The sequence below is a fragment of the Canis lupus genome, chromosome 33 (genome assembly GCF_011100685.1).
Source record: "Canis lupus familiaris isolate Mischka breed German Shepherd chromosome 33, alternate assembly UU_Cfam_GSD_1.0, whole genome shotgun sequence".
In the NCBI taxonomy this organism is placed as follows: Eukaryota; Metazoa; Chordata; class Mammalia; order Carnivora; family Canidae; genus Canis; species Canis lupus.
Genome location: NC_049254.1, coordinates 23,412,528 through 23,429,730, shown reverse-complemented (window position 1 = coordinate 23,429,730; position 17,203 = coordinate 23,412,528). Strand labels below are relative to the sequence as shown.

The following is a 17,203-nucleotide window of genomic DNA, read 5'->3' as shown; positions in this document are numbered from 1 at the left end:
CTGCCCTTTTAAATGACCATCACCAAATTACTCCATCCCATTGTCCACCTCCCCAAAAATCTTTTTTTTTTCTCTCCGAAAATCTTGATTTGTTTTTTTTTTTAATTTTATTTTTATTTATTTATGCTAGTCACACACACACAGAGAGAGAGAGAGGCAGAGACACAGGCAGAGGGAGAAGCAGGCTCCATGCACCGGGAGCCTGACGTGGGATTCGATCCCGGGTCTCCAGGATCGCGCCCTGGGCCAAAGGCAGGCGTGAAACCGCTGCGCCACCCAGGGATCCCGAAAATCTTGATTTGTAATGATACCACTTACTGCCATGGTATAAATACTGTCACCATGGCTGATTTCAAGCAACCAATGATTTAATAGCCACGCCACCAAATACCTGAATATTTAACAATTTACTTTGGCAAGCTGGTACAAGCTAGTTATACTGCACTCTTCATGTGAATCATATTCAGAAACTCTAAAATATATTAGAAACCCAGAGGAAATAGAATGAGGTAGATGCAACCTTTGAAGAGCTTATAGCTGAGACTATCCAAAACTTTTAAAATAAATCAAGTCATGGATTAAAGAACTCAGCCCACTACAAGCATAATAAATACAAAGAATGCTACACAAAGAAAACTGCACCTCATTGTAATACAGTTGCAAACCAAGGTGCAATGGGCTGGATGGTGATGCCCAAAGTGAATTATCCATGTCATAATCCTTGAAACCTGTGAGCGTTATCTTGTTTGGAAAAAGGGTTTTCCCAGATGGAATTAAATTAGGATTTTGAAATTAGTATATCATCCTGAATTATTTAATCCTGGGGGACCCTAATTATTTTCCTATTATTTTTCTATCATTGTAACAAAAAGGTAAATATAAATTACCTGCATCAGTTATTAAGAAGGTGATATTACTATGGACTTTAAAGACATCAAACATACACTGAAATTTTTATTTATTTGGAGCCAATACATTTGGATAAGATAGAGTTTTGAAAAATAACAACTAGCCAAAGCTGCCAGGGATAAATAAAATCTGAATAGTGTGTTATTTATGAAAAAGATTGTCGAAGGAGAAACACTTTTACATAATGAAAACCCAGGTTTGGTGGATATATAAGTAAATTCTCACAAACATTTGTGGAAGAAACAAAACACGTCTTTCACAAATCATTTTCTAAAGAATAGAATAGAGACAGAAGAACATCTTACTTTATATGAAGCCAGGATATCCTTGCTTCTTACACTTGATGAGGAAATTATAAGAAAATTATCTGCCGATCTTTCTCATGAATGTAGATGCAAAAATTTTGAACAAGCACTTTAAAAAATCCAGTTGTATGTAAAAAGGGATGAACATATGACCAGTGTCATTTATTTCACAGACACAATGGTAGCTTACTATTCACAACTCGATTAAGGTAACTTACACATTATCAAGGTGAAGAAGAAGAAGAAGAAGAAGAAGAAGAAGAAGAAGAAGAAGAAGAAGAAAAAGAAGAAAGAAGGAAGAAGGAAGAAGGAAGAAGGAAGAAGGAAGAAGAGGAAGAGGAAGAAGAAGAAGAAGAAGAAGAAGAAGAAGAAGAAGAAGAAGAAGAAAGTCCATGCTCATTGCAACAAGTACAGAAAAAGCATTTCAGAAAACTTAAAACTGCACCTGAGTGGCTCAGTTGGTTAAGTGTGTGGCTTCTCCTCAGGTCGTGATCCCAGGGTCCTGGGATGGAGCCCCACATAAGGGCTCCCTGATCAGCAGGAAGCCTGCGACTCCCTCTCCTTTTCCTTGCTCCTCCCCTTGCTTGTGCTGGCTCTCTCTATGTCAAATGAATAAATAAAATCTTAAAAAAAATTAAGAGACATTAATGATTTTTTAAAATCCTGGCAAACATGGAATAAAATGGAATTTTCTTAATTTAATAAATATATTAAAAATATAGAGGAGACATCATATTAAATGATGAAATATTTACAATGCTTCCACTGATATGAGATATAAGACAAGGAGTCCTACTGCCAACACTTCCATTCAACTTTTTCTGGAGGTCTTAGGAAGTGCAATAAGGTGAGAGAAAGAAATAAATAAGGATTGAAAAGGATTATTTTCAGATGACATGACTGTATATGTAGACCATTCGAAAGAATCTATAACTATTAGAGTCGATAAGTAAATTATTGGAAATAAGATGTATGAGTTAAATTTTTTTCTATATACCAGGCAAAAACAAATAGAAAATGAAATTTGAAATATGATACCATTGATAATAGCATCAAAGGATTGTAGTCAGCTAAATTTAGGGATAAATTTAATTGGGAATATAACTAAAAGTGGACAAATAGCTACTAAATACGACTGTGAGAAATGAAGGAACCCTAAATGCCTTGCTTGATTTGGCATGTTCTTAGATTGGAAGAATGAATATTATAAAGATATCATTTTTCCTAAATTAATCTACAGTTTCAACATAATCTCAATCAAAATCGCAGGAGATTTTATTGTGGAAATTTAGGTGCTGGTTCTAAAATTTACCTGGAAATGCAAAGAAGCAAGAGTAGCCAAAGCAGCCTTAACAAAAACAAAACTGAAAAAAAAAAAGAAAAAAAAAACTGGAGGATTTACACTACTAGGTATCATGACTATTATATATCTATAGTAATTAAGGCAGGGTAGCATTGGAGCTAGAAGAGAGAACTTGATCGATCGGAACAGAATAGAGGAATCAAAACCCACACATATTCGTCTCATTGATGACAAGGCTACACTGTAGTTCAGTATGGAAAGGCTAACCTTTTCAATAAATGGTGCTGGGTTAGCCGGCTATCTCTGTGTCCCACCATGCACAAAAATCAAATCCGTATGGATTGCAGATATAAATGTGAAAGGTAAGATAATGCATTTGGAAGAAAATGTAGGAGGTCATCTTTCTGACCTTGTAGTTTTTCATCAGTGGGCATTTCATCCCAATGTGTTCAATAATGTTTTTGGAAGAAAATATAGGAGATCATCTTTCTGACCTTGTTTTCCTAGTTTTTCATTGGTCGGCATTTCATCCCAATGTGAGGGCTCACCAGTGTTCTTGGCATCTCTGAGTGCCTCTCTTACCTCACTCAACCAAGAACATGATGATATCTCCAATCTCTCCTTTCTCACCACCGTCAGGGAGTATATGCAGTTCTGTGCGACCATCTTCTGGCCTCTACCCATCAACACTTTTTCCAGAGCCATCATCCCTCTCCTACCACTCATTTTCTAAATCACAGCAGTGCCTCCTTGAACTGTTCCACCTGCCAGGGAAAGTGAAGGCACTCCAGTCGGACTTCCTCACCTTTTCTCTTTCTCTCCCTTGGTTCTTCTTAGAGAAGCTTCCATGACCTTCTTGGTAGGGTTGGAACCTCATTTATGTAGTATCCCTGACCTGTCTCCAGGATGATGTAACAATAGAAGCCTTTTGTTTCAATCCATCTGTCTTGTCTCTTGATATTTAAAAAGGAGGTATTTGATTTATTTTTTTAAAGATTTTATTTATTCATAGAGACAGACAGACAGACACACACACACACACACACACACACACACACACACACACACACACAGGCAGAGGGAGAAGCAGGCCCAATGCAGGGAGCCTGACATGGGACTTGATCCCGCGTCTCCAGGATCAAGCCCTGGACTGAAGGTGGCGCTAAACCGCTGAGCCACCTGGGTTGCCCGAGGTATTTGATTTAAAAACAAATAAAACCACAAACAATAATGACAACAACAACAAAAGCAGGTAGACCGTTTCCATCTCTTGAAGCCTGGTTACTAGGAAGTGGCCCTGCCATGGACTCAAAGAAGGGACCATCCTTCTCAAAGCAAAAGAATGACCCTTCCCTCCCCAGCTGCCTGTTCTGCCTTCTGCCCAACAAAACTCATGGCTTTCTGTAAAACGGTGAAAGATTGAAGGAAAACATGATTTACAAAGGGAAGTTAAAAAGGCATCACCTTGTTTCAGAATATCTCAGTTACACATTCTGTTGCTTGAGCCAGAAATTATCTACTTCTCCATTGCTAGTCAACCTTCAGTCTTTTTAGAGGAATCATTTCTTCAGAGAATTCTTTTCAGATCTCTCTAATTATGTTAGATTCTGTTTCAGTCCTGCTTAAGCACCTAAACTCTCTCCTTCATATCACTGTCACATTTGTTTGTATGATTATGTGATAAATTTCTGCATTTTCCACTAAACTGGAAGTTCTGTAAGAGCAAACATCTTCTGATTTTTGTTACTTAATGTATCACCAGTTTTGGACAGGACCTGGGATATGTAAATACTGTAAAACTACATTATATTATGGCTCATAAATAATGAGAATTAACATGTAATGGAATTGACTATTAACTCCTGTCCCATGTTCATCCCTTTTGTCTATTGGTGGTGTGAAGACAGGGTGGAGGCTAAAGCTCTTACTTTCCAAGGGAGGTTGTGGTGGGGTGAGGCTGGAAGGTTAAATGGCAGGTAGTTATGCCTTAGGAAGCAGAGGGCATGTTCCTGTATGTTATGGCCAAGTATTCCTTCATCAAGGTAATGAAACAAGTGCCAACTCAGTATTCCTGGAATCATGGCTGCTGCTGTGGACTACCTACGGATCAGGACCCACATTTCCATCAGTAGCCAAGCTTTCGTTAGATATGCCACCAGGTGGCACTAAAGCACAGCTAGGACAGGAATAGATCTGGATCCAGCAATAGGACCCCTATTCCTGACCACCTAGCCGATTCATTAACCTAGCCATTTTATTAACCTCATAATAATGCAAACATGCATTTTATATGATCTAGTTGCTCCATTGCCACTTAACACGTCATATAGGAATTTCTCTGTATTTGCTGAATTGATGAAAGACTGCGTGAGACCTGTGTACACTCATTAAAGGTGGAAGGGCAGGGTAGGGTTGGCTGTGAGGCAAAGGTGTTCGTTAAAGCAATAATGCCTTAAAGTCTCTCATTTCAAAGATCTGATCAGAGGTCTTTTCAGTTTATTCTGTGAAGTTATCTTGATTCTGAGAATTAAATAGATTCAATGATTTGTTAGGGGCTATAAAATACAATGCAATGAAAAATTTTTGGTGAAATACCAAATCCATAAAATGGATGTTTTGTCCCCATGAGGGAAGAGTTTCAAATATAAGATAAATAATTTATAAATAATAAAATAAATAATCTCATAATGGTAATAACAGCAGTTAACATTACTTGCTAGGTTATTTGTCAGAGGTGGTAATGGGCATTTTCACATATATTACCTCATTGAATTCTTATAACAACCTGTGAAGTAAGAATTATATTCCTTTTTTTTTAAGATTTTATTTGTTTATTTGAGAGACAGAGAGAGAAAGAGCAAGCATGAATGGTGGCAGAAAGAGAGGGAGAAGCAGCCTCCCTACTGAGCAGGGAGCCCTAGGTGAGGCTCCATGTGGGCCTGGATCCTAGGATCCTGGGGTCATGACCGGAGCTGAGGGCAGACACTTAACTGACTGAGCCACCCAGGTGCCTCTATATTCCATTTTAATAAAGATTATGGTTGAAGCCTGGATAGGTTAAGTGACTTTCCAAAGGTTATTTAAAAATATGTGTAGCAGAGTTGACATTGAGCAAACCTTTTATCATTTAGAATTTTAAATGCAAAACTGTATTTTTTATTTGCCTTATTTGATTCTAGGTTTCAACAAAGATGGGCACCTGGGTGGCTCAGTGGTTGAGCATCTGCCTTTGGCTCAGGTTGTGATCCCGGGTTCCTGGGATCGAGTTCTGTATCGAGCTTCCCACATGGAGCCTGCTTCTCCCTTTGCTTGTGTCTCTGCCTTTCTTTCTGTGTCTCTTATGAATAAATAAATAAAATCTTTTTAAAAAGAGAGTATTTCAAGAAAGATACATTATAGAGACCTGCCAAAATCTCTAGGACAAGGATAAGTGTACTATTCCATAAATTTGATGTGTAATTTGGAAAGAGCTGGTTATTAGAAAAAAAAAAAACTATAATAGAATCTTAGTAAGAACCACATATCCAGTCATATAAAATCTACCAAGGGTAGGTCTCTTAGCCTAGATTCCCTTGAAAGTTTACCCTGAGACAAAGGTTTATGTAGTTAGCTTAATTAGAAAGTAATTTCAGAGATCAGGGTTAATTGTTGAGGAAATGAAAAAAGAGAGGGAGGAAATGCCAGTCCAGGATGGATTCACTGTTTCTTGGTTACTGTTGATCATGCCAGGGCCTTCTGCAGAGTTTGAGGAAATAAGCTGACCCCCTTGGAGAATGCAAGGCAGAAGGCTTATCCATTGGCTCCCATCCCACATAAGCCAAGAGTAGCCCCATAAGTGTTGGCATCCCTGTGCTTCTAGGTTATACACGTCAGTCCCACCAAATTCCTGCTCGTGTTCCAGGCAGCAGTGTCCTGAGTAGGGAGAGGTACTTGGTGTAGGTCACAGCAAAGCAAATTAGTGTCAGGTTGTATCTGTGAGTAGCTGATTTGAGCCTGCAGCAGAGACTGGAATAAGAAGGGGGCTCAGAAGATCAGAAAGGCTGCATAAGACCGGTCTAATCACCTTCCTCTAGGAATACATGGTATTAACATGTAGATTTGGGTAATAATGATCAGATATATATGGATTTTCTACAATGATATGAAAGCCATGAGCCAACTTATTGGAATTAAATATCTTTGAGGCCATCTAATATTTTCTTCATTGTGTTACCATAGAAACACAGCATGGCTCACTGTTGTTAATTCAGTTCCAATTTTTATGGGTTATTACTGATTTTATTATTAATAGCACATAAAATCCAGGTATTATTTAATCTTTCAAGTGCACTAACCATAAAATTTTAAATTGTAAGGAGTGGTAGTAATCACTGAATTGTGTAAGTATCTTCTAAGGAAGAATGTTCATTAATGGATTCAGAAGACAGGCTGAAATGCAAACAAACAATTCTTTAGTACTAAAAAGTAGCAGAAATAGTTACCAGTTCCAAATTGCCAAGCAGGTTGCTCATTCAAATAGAGGTGTTAGGGTATAGTGGAAAGAAGGCTGCCCTTACAGTCAGAAAGGTTGGGTTTTACTATTTGGGTTTTACAACTTAAGAACTGTATGTTTTTGACCAAGCATTTTAAAGTTTTTTTTTTAAAACCTTGGTTTTATTCACCTGGGAAAATGAGGGGGAAACTATCTCACAGGGCTGTTGACAGGATTTATTTATTTATTTATTTATTTAGTTTTTTGACTATTCATTTGCCTTATTTTTAAAACATTTTTTTTTTTATTGGAGTTCAATTTGCCAACATATAGCATAACACCCAGGGCTTATCCCGCCTAGTGCCCCACTCAGTGCCCATCACTCAGTCACCCCAACCCCCCACCCACCTCCCCTTCCACTACCCCTTGTTCATTTCCCAGAGTTAGGTGTCTCTCATGTTTTGTCACCCTCACTGATATTTTCACTCATTTTCTCTCCTTTCCCTTTATTCCCTTTCACTAATTTTTATATTCCCCAAATGAATGAGACCATATAATGTTTGTCCTTTTCCGATTGACTTATTTCACTCAGCATAATACCCTCCAGTCCCATCCACGTCGAAGCAAATGGTGGGTATTTGTCATTTCTAATGGCTGAGGAATATTCCATTGTATACATAGACCACATCCTCTTTATCCATTCATCTTTTGATGGACACCGAGGCTCCTTCCACAGTTTGGCTCTGTGGACATTGCTGCTAGAAACATCTGGGATGCAGGTGTCCCGGCGTTTCACTGCATCCGTATCTTTGGGGTGAATCCCCAGCAGTGCAATTGCTGGGTCGTAGGGCAGGTCTATTTTTAACTCTTTGAGGAACCTCCACACAGTGTTCCAGAGTGGCTGCACCAGTTCCCATTCCCACCAACAGTGCAAGAGAGTTCCCCTATCTCCATATCCTCTCCAACATTTGTTGTTTCCTGTCTTGTTAATTTTCCCCATTCTCACTGGTGTGAGGTGGGATCTCATTGTGGTTTTGATTTGTATTTCCCTGATGGCCAGTGATGCGGAGCATTTTCTCATGTGCTTGTTGGCCATGTGTTGTTGACAGGATTTAAATGAAACTCTCTGTTAATGCAGATAGCATGGTGCCAGCACATAGCAAGTATGCATAAATATGGACTGAATTTAAATCTGAAATGTACATGTGACACTGGCTCTGATCCACACGCTGATCAGGTATTTACCAGACTGGAAGGTATTTTTCTACAATTTCTGGTGCTTTTTATGGCTTGTTTTTTTCATGTTTTTTGACTACTAGGTAAGATGTTACCTCTTTAGAAAGATAATCTCTGCTGGCTGTAATCAAATAGGACCTCACCTTTTTTGAAGTAAAAGTTCATGAATCTCTTACCTCCTTCTAGAAAGGCAAGAACCTCAGGACACTAACTCTGAAGGCAGTGTTCTTGGTGGCAAACAACATAAATTGATGGTGGTTAATTAAAGCAGGAAAGGAGAAGATGGGAAGTCTAAAGGATCAGAAAACAAGCAGCAACCAAAGGAGGCTAGGTCACCAGAATGACATCATAGGAACAGTCCAGAGATAACCAATGCTGGAACCAGGTACTAGATGTCACAACTGGCATCATAGCCACAATTACCTCTCTTCAGTGGACAGTAAAATGAATTCTTTATCCCTTCCTTATTCTTATCCCTGAATTTTTGTGACACTTGCTTAAGATTGATAATCTAGAGGTGAGCCTCTCTAATTGGCTACACGTTCTGTTATGTGAGCATGCTATAGTTGCTAGGAGTTCAGAAAGCATTTTTGGCATTTGCAGTGGAAGATAGACTCTGATTCCCACTGAGAATAAAACTGGGGAATTCTTGAACATTGAAAGAAGAGTCTTGATGCTTAGCAGTCACAAAATACACAGCAATCCTTCCCATAGTGTACTCCTTCAAATGCTCAATGTCTACCAATACTTTTTTCCCTTATATTTATATTTTAAAAATACATAATGTGTCTATCTTCTCACAACTGTAAAATCACTCAGTTCTACCTTAGGAGACAATCCAAAGTCTTATGATTATTTATGGTTCCCAGATTCAAGTCCAGTGGTGATATTCATTCTTCTTTGTGGGTTATTCTTATGTCCTCATATTCCTCAGTCTGTGGACTGACTATAAAATTACCTGCCACCCATAACACCCTAATAAAACAAGAAGAGGAAGGAAACAAAGTTAGTTGAAAGTGTAAATATGTAAATGACACAGCAAGGAAGAGATAGAGGTAGAGGATACAGACATTATTTCTGAAACTAATTATTAGGCCATAGTTATGTTAATTCTGTATCTTTATGAGGTAACATTCTTTTTTTTTTAATAAAGATTTTATTTATTTATTCATGAGAGACATAGAGAGAGAGGCAGAAACATAGGCAGAGGGAGAAGCAGGCTTCCTGCAGAGAGCCCCATTCAAGACTGGATCCTGGGACACTGGGATCATGCCCTGAGCCAAAGTCAGATGCTCAACCACTGAACCACCCAGGCGTGCCAAGAGGTAACATTCTTTTAGCACATTCATAGAAAGTACTTGAGTTTCAGTCCAGGCCTTGAGTCCAGAATTTTGGGATTTAAGTATATTATCTTTCTTTAAGCAATGTGGTAGCATTAAAAGAATTCATCTACCCCAAGGCTCTTCATACTGCTTTTACTGTTCTCTGAGAATGGCATCTCAAAGCTTTGTTTTCAATGTGCACTTAATGAAATAATCATATAATTTTTTTCTTAATCCTTTAATAGTGAATAGCTTTAATTTTCATATATGAAACCAATTTTACATTCCTGAAATAAATCCAATTGGTGTGATGAATTAATTACCTTTTTTATATATCACTGAACTTGATTTGCTAACATTCATTTGCGTAATGTAAATCTCTATGTGCTGAAAATTGGCTTATCTTCTTTTCTCCCATTATCTTTGTCAATATTTGGTAATCAGTATAATGCTAGCACTGCAAAATGAGTTAAAGAGAGTTTCATTTTTTCTTTATTGTCAAGTAATTTGCAAAAGATTGGAGATTTTGCTTCCTGAACATTTGGTGAAACTTGCTGATTAAATCATCTGGATCTGTAGTTTTACCAGTAAGAAGATTTTAAACTATTGCTTTAACTATCTTAATTACATGGGACTATTCATATTTTCTGTTTATTTTTGAGCAAGCATTGGTAAGTTCTGTTTCTCTAGAAATTTGTCCCTTTCTTCTAAGTTTTCAAATTTATCAGCATAAAATTGTTCATTATTCTCCTTATCATTTTAATCTATAGCATCTGTAGTGATGTCTCCTTTTCAATTATGATATTATTTGAGATCTCTTTCTCTTCCCCTGTCTCTCTTATTTTAAATTTTAGATAAGATGGTCAGCAAAGGCTTCAATTCATGTGCATGTGACAAAAGACCTACAGGAAGTGAAAGGAAAGCTATGCAAAATGTAGGGAAAGAATAATTTTGTTGGTTCCAAGGCAAACATGTTCCTGTTTGTTCAGGAGATGTTGAGGAGGTCATTGTAGTGAGAGCTGAGTGAATAAGGGGAAAATAGAAGAAGCAATTAGATAAGGAGGGACTAGATCCAGTTGGGCCTTGTGATAAGCAGAGTAATGGCCCCCACCCTGCAAAGATGCCCACTTCTTAATTCCTAGAACCTGAGAATATGTTCCCTTACTTGGCAAAAGCAAATTAAGGTTGCAAAGTGAATTAATGTTGCCCTTCAACTAACCTGGAGATGAAGAGATTATCCCGAATTATCCAGATGGGCACACTGTAATCATAAGGATCCTTAAATGTGGAAGAAAATGCAGGAGAGAGAGTCAGAGAGACAGCAATGTGAGAAGGCCTTGGCCTGATGTTGGTGACTTTGAAGATGGAGAAACAGGGCCATAAGCCTAGGAAAGTAGGTGGACTCTAGATGCTGGAGAAGGTAAGGAAAGGATTCTCCAGAAAGGAACACAGCCCCACAGCCATCTTAATTTTAGCCCAGTGATACCCATTTTGGACTTCTGACCTCAGAACTGTAAGATAACAAATTTGTGTTGTTTTATACCACTAGATTTGCAGTGATTTGTTAAAGCAGCCATAGAAATCTAACACAAGCCCTGTGGTTTATAGTAAAGACTTCTACTTTCACTGTGAGTGAGATAGGAAGTCGTAGGGCAGAGGAGTGATCTGATCTGATTCAATAGGATCATTCTGGATGCTGTGATGAGAATAGACTATTGAGGAATTCCTTCCCCCTTGTAGGTTTTGGCTTGACTGTCCCATATTTTATTGAGGTCTCATCAATTTTGTTTAAGATTTAGAAAAATATAATTTCACATTTCTTTTGTAAGTTGGGGTCTCCACTCTGTTTTGTTGCCAGAAATACAACTCTGAACTTGCTTTAAAGTTCTATGGAAAACTCGGAATTTGAACCAGCCAAAATGTGATTGCAAGTACCAATATATATAAAATCAAGTGAGAGATTGAAAGAGATTAGTTTAGATTAGTGAATACTGGTAAAGAGACTTTGAAAAATATTTGAAAATTATTTTCCTTGCAGTGTAAGAAAGAGAATACAAAGAGAACACTGAAGTGACATAAAATGCTTCTTATGCTGTTGCCCTTTTCAAGTCCTAAAAATCATAGTGGCACCATCTTAGATTTTCCATTAGGATAAATTCAGTAGCATTTTGTCTTAATGGGCCCTGCTCAGAGAGTAACTTTACCTGAAAATAAGTGTGTTCATAATATTCTTAAAGTTTAAATTTGATTAATATATAATGTATTAATTTCCAAGGTAGAGGTCAGTGATTCATCCGTCTATAATACCCAGTGCTCATTACATCATGTGCCCTCCTTAATGTCCATAACTCAGTTATCCCATCCCCCCAACTTCTCCTTTCCAGCAACCCTCAATTTGTTTCCTATGATTAAGAGTCTCTTGGGGGATGTCTGGGTGGCTCAGTGGTTGAGCATCTGCCTTTGGTTCAGGTCATGATCCTGGGGTTCTGGGATCAAGTCCCATGTTGGGCTCCCTGTGCGGAGCCCACTTCTCCATTTGCTTATGTCTCCGCCCCCTCTCTGTGTGTCTTTCATGAATAAATAAAATCTTAAAAAAAACTCTTATGATTTGTCTCCCTTTCTGATTTCATTGTTTTATTTTTTCCTCTCTTCCCCTATGACCCTCTGTTTTGTTTCTTAAATTCCACATATGAGTGAGATCATATAATTATCTTTCTCTGATTGACTTATTTTGCTTAGCATAATACCCTCTAGTTCCATCCACATCTTAGCAAATGGCAAGATTTCATTTTTTTGATGGCTAAGTAGTGTTCCATTATATATATATCTCACATCTTTATCCATTCATCTATTGACGGACATTTGGGATCTTTCCATAGTTTGACTATTAGGAACATTGTTGCTATAAACATTGGGGTGCAGGTGCCTCTTTGGATTAAATGTGTTCATAATCAAAGGACTTACAAGAAAAGAGCCAACTTTTCCCCAAATAGATGAAGATGTGAAACTTTGCTTCAGCAATATTCACAGTGGCCATAGGGATTAGCTATCGTAACAGGGATGGAAATACTGCTTGCCTTTGTGTAAATCCTATCTAGCACTGCTCTACCAGAGGACTGGGTAGAAACTGACAAAACGAGCAGATATCAGAAAGACTAAGCTGTCAATATATCTAGGTTATAAATTGATCCAACATTTAAGAAGGAAGTGTTAAAGTATGAAATGGGTTCTTTAACATAGAATAAAGTTATTGGCTTATCAGTTATTCTAACAATTCCCTTCTTATCTTCTCCACTCCTTTATTGCTATTCTAAAAAGTATTTTATTTATTTATTTATTTATTTATTTATTTATTTATTTATTTATTTATGAGGGGGTGGAGAGAGAAAGAGCTAGCGCATGAGCTGGGGGAGGGGCAGAGGGAGGAGCAGACTCCCTTCTGAGCAAGGAGCCAATGAGGGGCTTGATCCCATGACTCTGGGATCACAAACTGAGCCAAAGGCAGATGCTTAACTGACGGGGCCACCCAGGTGCCCCCTTTATTGTTATTGTTTGTTTATTTATTTATTTATTTATGAAAGGGAGACCATGCATGAGGCAGGGGGGAGGAGGTGGGGGAGAGAGAGAGTCTCAAGCTGACTCTGTCTTGGCCAGGCTTGATCTCACAACCTTGAGATCATGACCTGAGCTGAAATCAAGAGCCTGACAGCTTAAACGACCAAGCTACCCAGTTATACTGATTATAATTTTATACTGATTATAATTATAATTATAATCTTGGCCAGGCTTGATCTCACAACCTTGAGATCATGACCTGAGCTGAAATCAAGAGTCTGACAGCTTAAACGACCAAGCTACCCAGTTATACTGATTATAATTTTATTATACTGATTATATATATATATATATATATATATATATATATATATAATTTCTTCTTCCCAAAGGAGAAGGGGGAACAATTCATTTCAAATTTTACTTCTGAAAGGACCAAGCTCCAGTCTAGCTTATATATATGGTCCTAAGTAGCTTGGTTAAAATAGTTACAAAAAAAACCAAAAAAAAGTTACAAAAATGAGTCACTGGATCAAAAAATATTTTCTAACTTTAAGAATGATCTTCTTATAAACTATTCCATGGACAAACATCCTCAAAAACTTAAATGCAATTAACTTTTAATTATATACATAAATGGAGAGGTGTAGGTGCTATTAATAATTTAAAAATAGCTAATTAAAAATAATATATATTTGGCTTTGGAAAGCCTTGTAATTCCCTCCGTTTCTCTTTCTTGTTTTTCTCCTAAGCTAATATTAAAATTAATTTTCCATTCTTGAATGCAGAGTAACGGTAGAAAGAGGATCTAGCATTTTGATGGGTGGAGAATAGAAGCTGGTCCAGTATTACATTTGGATTTGGATAATCTATATTTAGATACTTAGGAATTGACTATATTCTCATGTCATCAATGTTTTTGAACCAGGATTATTATGACACTGTATCAGAGTCCTTTACCCTAGGGTTCCTGGTCCCAGACATTCCCCTCTCCATTTCTTCTTTGGTCAGATAGACCAACTAGAGCTCCCTTAGAAGGGGTTGGGGGTGTGGCATCAAAATGAACAAAATTTTATGGGCTACTTATGCTGGGGTAGAATGGAAATGGTAGGAGTGGGGTGGAGATGGGACAAATGTTGGGGCGGCACCTGCAGTGTTCCCCACAGACAGTTGTTAAGACACTATGGTATATATAAATCTCTTCAGATATTGGTCTGTAAAGAGAAAAGAAAAAGACTTTGTGGTGTGGTAGGAAAACAACTATAGGATGAATGTCAGAAAACCTTGGTTTCAGTTTTGGTATTTACAATCCCTTGATCTTTTGGAGACTTAGTGTATTAACATGTAAAGAGGGGTAATAATACCTACCTTATCTACCCCCTGGGGATTGCTGGGAAGATCAGAGCAGATAATATATATGAAAACACTTAGAAGTTTATAAAGTATTACACAAAGGTAAGATGTCTGTTGCTTTAGCACTTGGAATACTTAAAAGATTTAAAGAAATCCTACTGTGGTCATAAAGTAGATTAGGACGAAAGAGTCTGGGGAATTCATCTTTACTAATAACAAATTTACTCAAAATACATGCCAGTGGTATTATCTCTGTGAACTAAAAAGCATGTTTTTTTCTCTGTTTCCTGTGAGAGTGTCCTTTTGGGATGCTCTGTGTACTGCACTTAGAGTTTCTAGAACTCCCAATCTGCTTCCTGTGAGTCCACCATCTACCATCTGCCCCTGAGCTTTCGGGCAGCCAGATTGCCGCCTGAAATCGGATCCCCACTCCCCCTTCAGAAGCCACATTTCCTCTTCTACTAAAAGGGCTACTTCTCTTCCTAACTCACCAGATCCTGTTGGTAGAAGGTAGAAGGTACACTATGGTGACTTAGAGGCAGGAGAGCGACTCTTTCTCTGATTCATGACCTTGCGGATATACCCCATGTACAATTATGAGTTTTTTAAAGGGTGGATGTCATAGCTTATACTTTACGTTTAACCTTCAAGCTAACCAGTGTCTTACATGGTGTAGATACTTAGTAAATAGTTGCTGAGTCGATGTGCTAAGAAATATATGAGGCAATTTGCTTTATCAGGGCTTTCATCCTAGATTATTAGGTTAAGAATGAATATTCTTTTTTTTTAAGATTTTATTTATTTATTTATTTATGATAGACAGAGAGAGAGAGAGAGAGAGAGGCAGAGACACAGGCAGAGGGAGAAGCAGGCTCCATGCCGGGAGCCCGACGGAGGACTTGATCCCGGGACTCCAGGATCTCGCCCTGGGCCAAAGGCAGGCTGAGCCAAACCGCTGAGCCACCCAGGGATCCCCAAGAATGAATATTCTATCTCAATATTTAAATCTGGGATGATAGAGAAGTGAAGACCTATTCTGAGTAGCACCTGCCACTTGAGAGCTTCCTTGCTTTTCTTCTTATATTACTCTCATGCCCTACTTGGGACTGGGTTTGAATGTGGGAATATGTGTAGGACAAAACAAGGAAGTGAATTGGATGGAGGAAAATATGTAGTCCTTGCCGTGGCACTTAAAAGAATGAGCCCAGTGATGAAGTCATAGTTGAAGTTTAAAATTTCTGTTATTAATGTCAAATAAACTATGCTGTCATATTCTTTTTTTGCCATTAGAAATCTGGTAAGGGATTCTAACATATTGGAAGTAGTGAGCAAAGTTGAAGCATCTTCAATTAATAAACTATATCTTTTCAGGGTATTGGTATTAAAGGTGATTGGCATTTCTTAATGTGTTCTCTCTCTCTCTCTTTTTTTTTTTACTTAAAATTATAACATCACCATTTTCCAAAAAACAGTGCATCCATAATTTCACCATCTTGATACTGTTATTTTTGCATTTGTCTTCCGATCTTTGTCCAATGTATGGATGTTTTACTTACTTGCTTTTCTTCTGTGCATACTGTTTTCATTCTGAATTGCCCTGGGAGTATTATATCTGCCAGATGGAGGCTCAAAATTTCTGAGTGGCTCCAAGAATCCTAATCGATGCTGCTGTAGAAATTGACATTTCCCCCTGGGGGAAGGCATGTCCAAAAATTTTAGAAGGTTCCCATTGGAGGCTGAAGCAGAAAGTGACTATGGGCTGTTAAAACACCAGCGATCCAATGAAAAAGGAAGGCAGGTTGGCTTTTAGAAGAAGAGAAGTAGGTGGATATTTAAGTAAAATAATTTCAGATGCCAAGAACATATCTCTTCCCACTTACCCAAAACAAACAGGAAACAAAAAATAAAAACCCAAAGTAATAATCACCATAATAAAATCCCCCTCTCACTAGTTGACGAAGAGTTGAAGTTAGTTTAGGAAAGCTATTACGTGGGGCACCTGGGTGGCTCAGTGCTTGAGTGCCTGCTTTTGGCTCCCAAGGGGAGCCTGCTTCTCCTTTTTTTTTTTTTTTTTTTTTTTTTTTTAAGATTTCATTTATTTATTCATGAGAGAGAGAGAGAGAGAGAAGCAGGCCCCATGTAGGGACCCGACGTGGGACTCAATCCCAGGACCCCAGGATCACACCCCGGGCCAAAGGCAGGCGCTGAACCGCTGAGCCCCCCAGGGATCCCCATGCTTCTCCCTTTGCCTATGTCTCAGCCTCTCTCTCTCTCTCTCTCTCTCTCATGGATGAATAAATAAAATCTTAAAACAAAACAAAACATCTGTAATGTTTAAAATGGCAAATTTTAAATATCAGAAGCTGAGATAAATTTTACTAAAAGGGCAAGAGAAGACGGTAGGGGTCTTTGCTAGAAACGGGGAAGTGAGGGGACTAGTACAGCCCTTTAATGCTCTTTTATGGGAAAAAAAAACAAGAAAAGGTAGTGGGGTTGGGGGAGAGGAAAGGAAAAAAAAAGTTATGAAATGGAACAAACCTCAGCAATTCTTAATTTTGCCAGATTGCACGAGAGAGGAAGTGGACAACTAGAAATCATCTGAAAAGGGCCGCGGACAATCTTGCTGCTCGCAGGTGGCGGCGAGTCCCGGGCGCGGGCTCTGCGGGCCGAGACCGCGCGGGCCTGGGGGGCGGCCCGGGGCGGGGCTGGGCGCCCCCCATCCCCCACCCCGGTCCCCCGTCTCCCCCCC

The 17,203-nt window shown here is 38.5% G+C and overlaps 1 protein-coding gene and 1 long non-coding RNA gene across 6 annotated transcripts in view; one reads left to right on the top strand and one right to left on the bottom strand.

The window, feature by feature from the left end:
- IGSF11 (immunoglobulin superfamily member 11) overlaps positions 1-17,203 on the top strand; it is a 184,579-nt gene that overhangs the window by 42,076 nt on the left and 125,300 nt on the right. The window lies entirely within an intron of this gene.
- On the bottom strand, positions 6,820-17,136 carry LOC119867334. The gene is made up of 3 exons (XR_005383364.1): positions 16,993-17,136; positions 9,050-9,199; positions 6,820-6,945 (listed from the first exon to the last, which is right to left on the bottom strand). It is a non-coding gene; the product is annotated as an uncharacterized LOC119867334 (long non-coding RNA).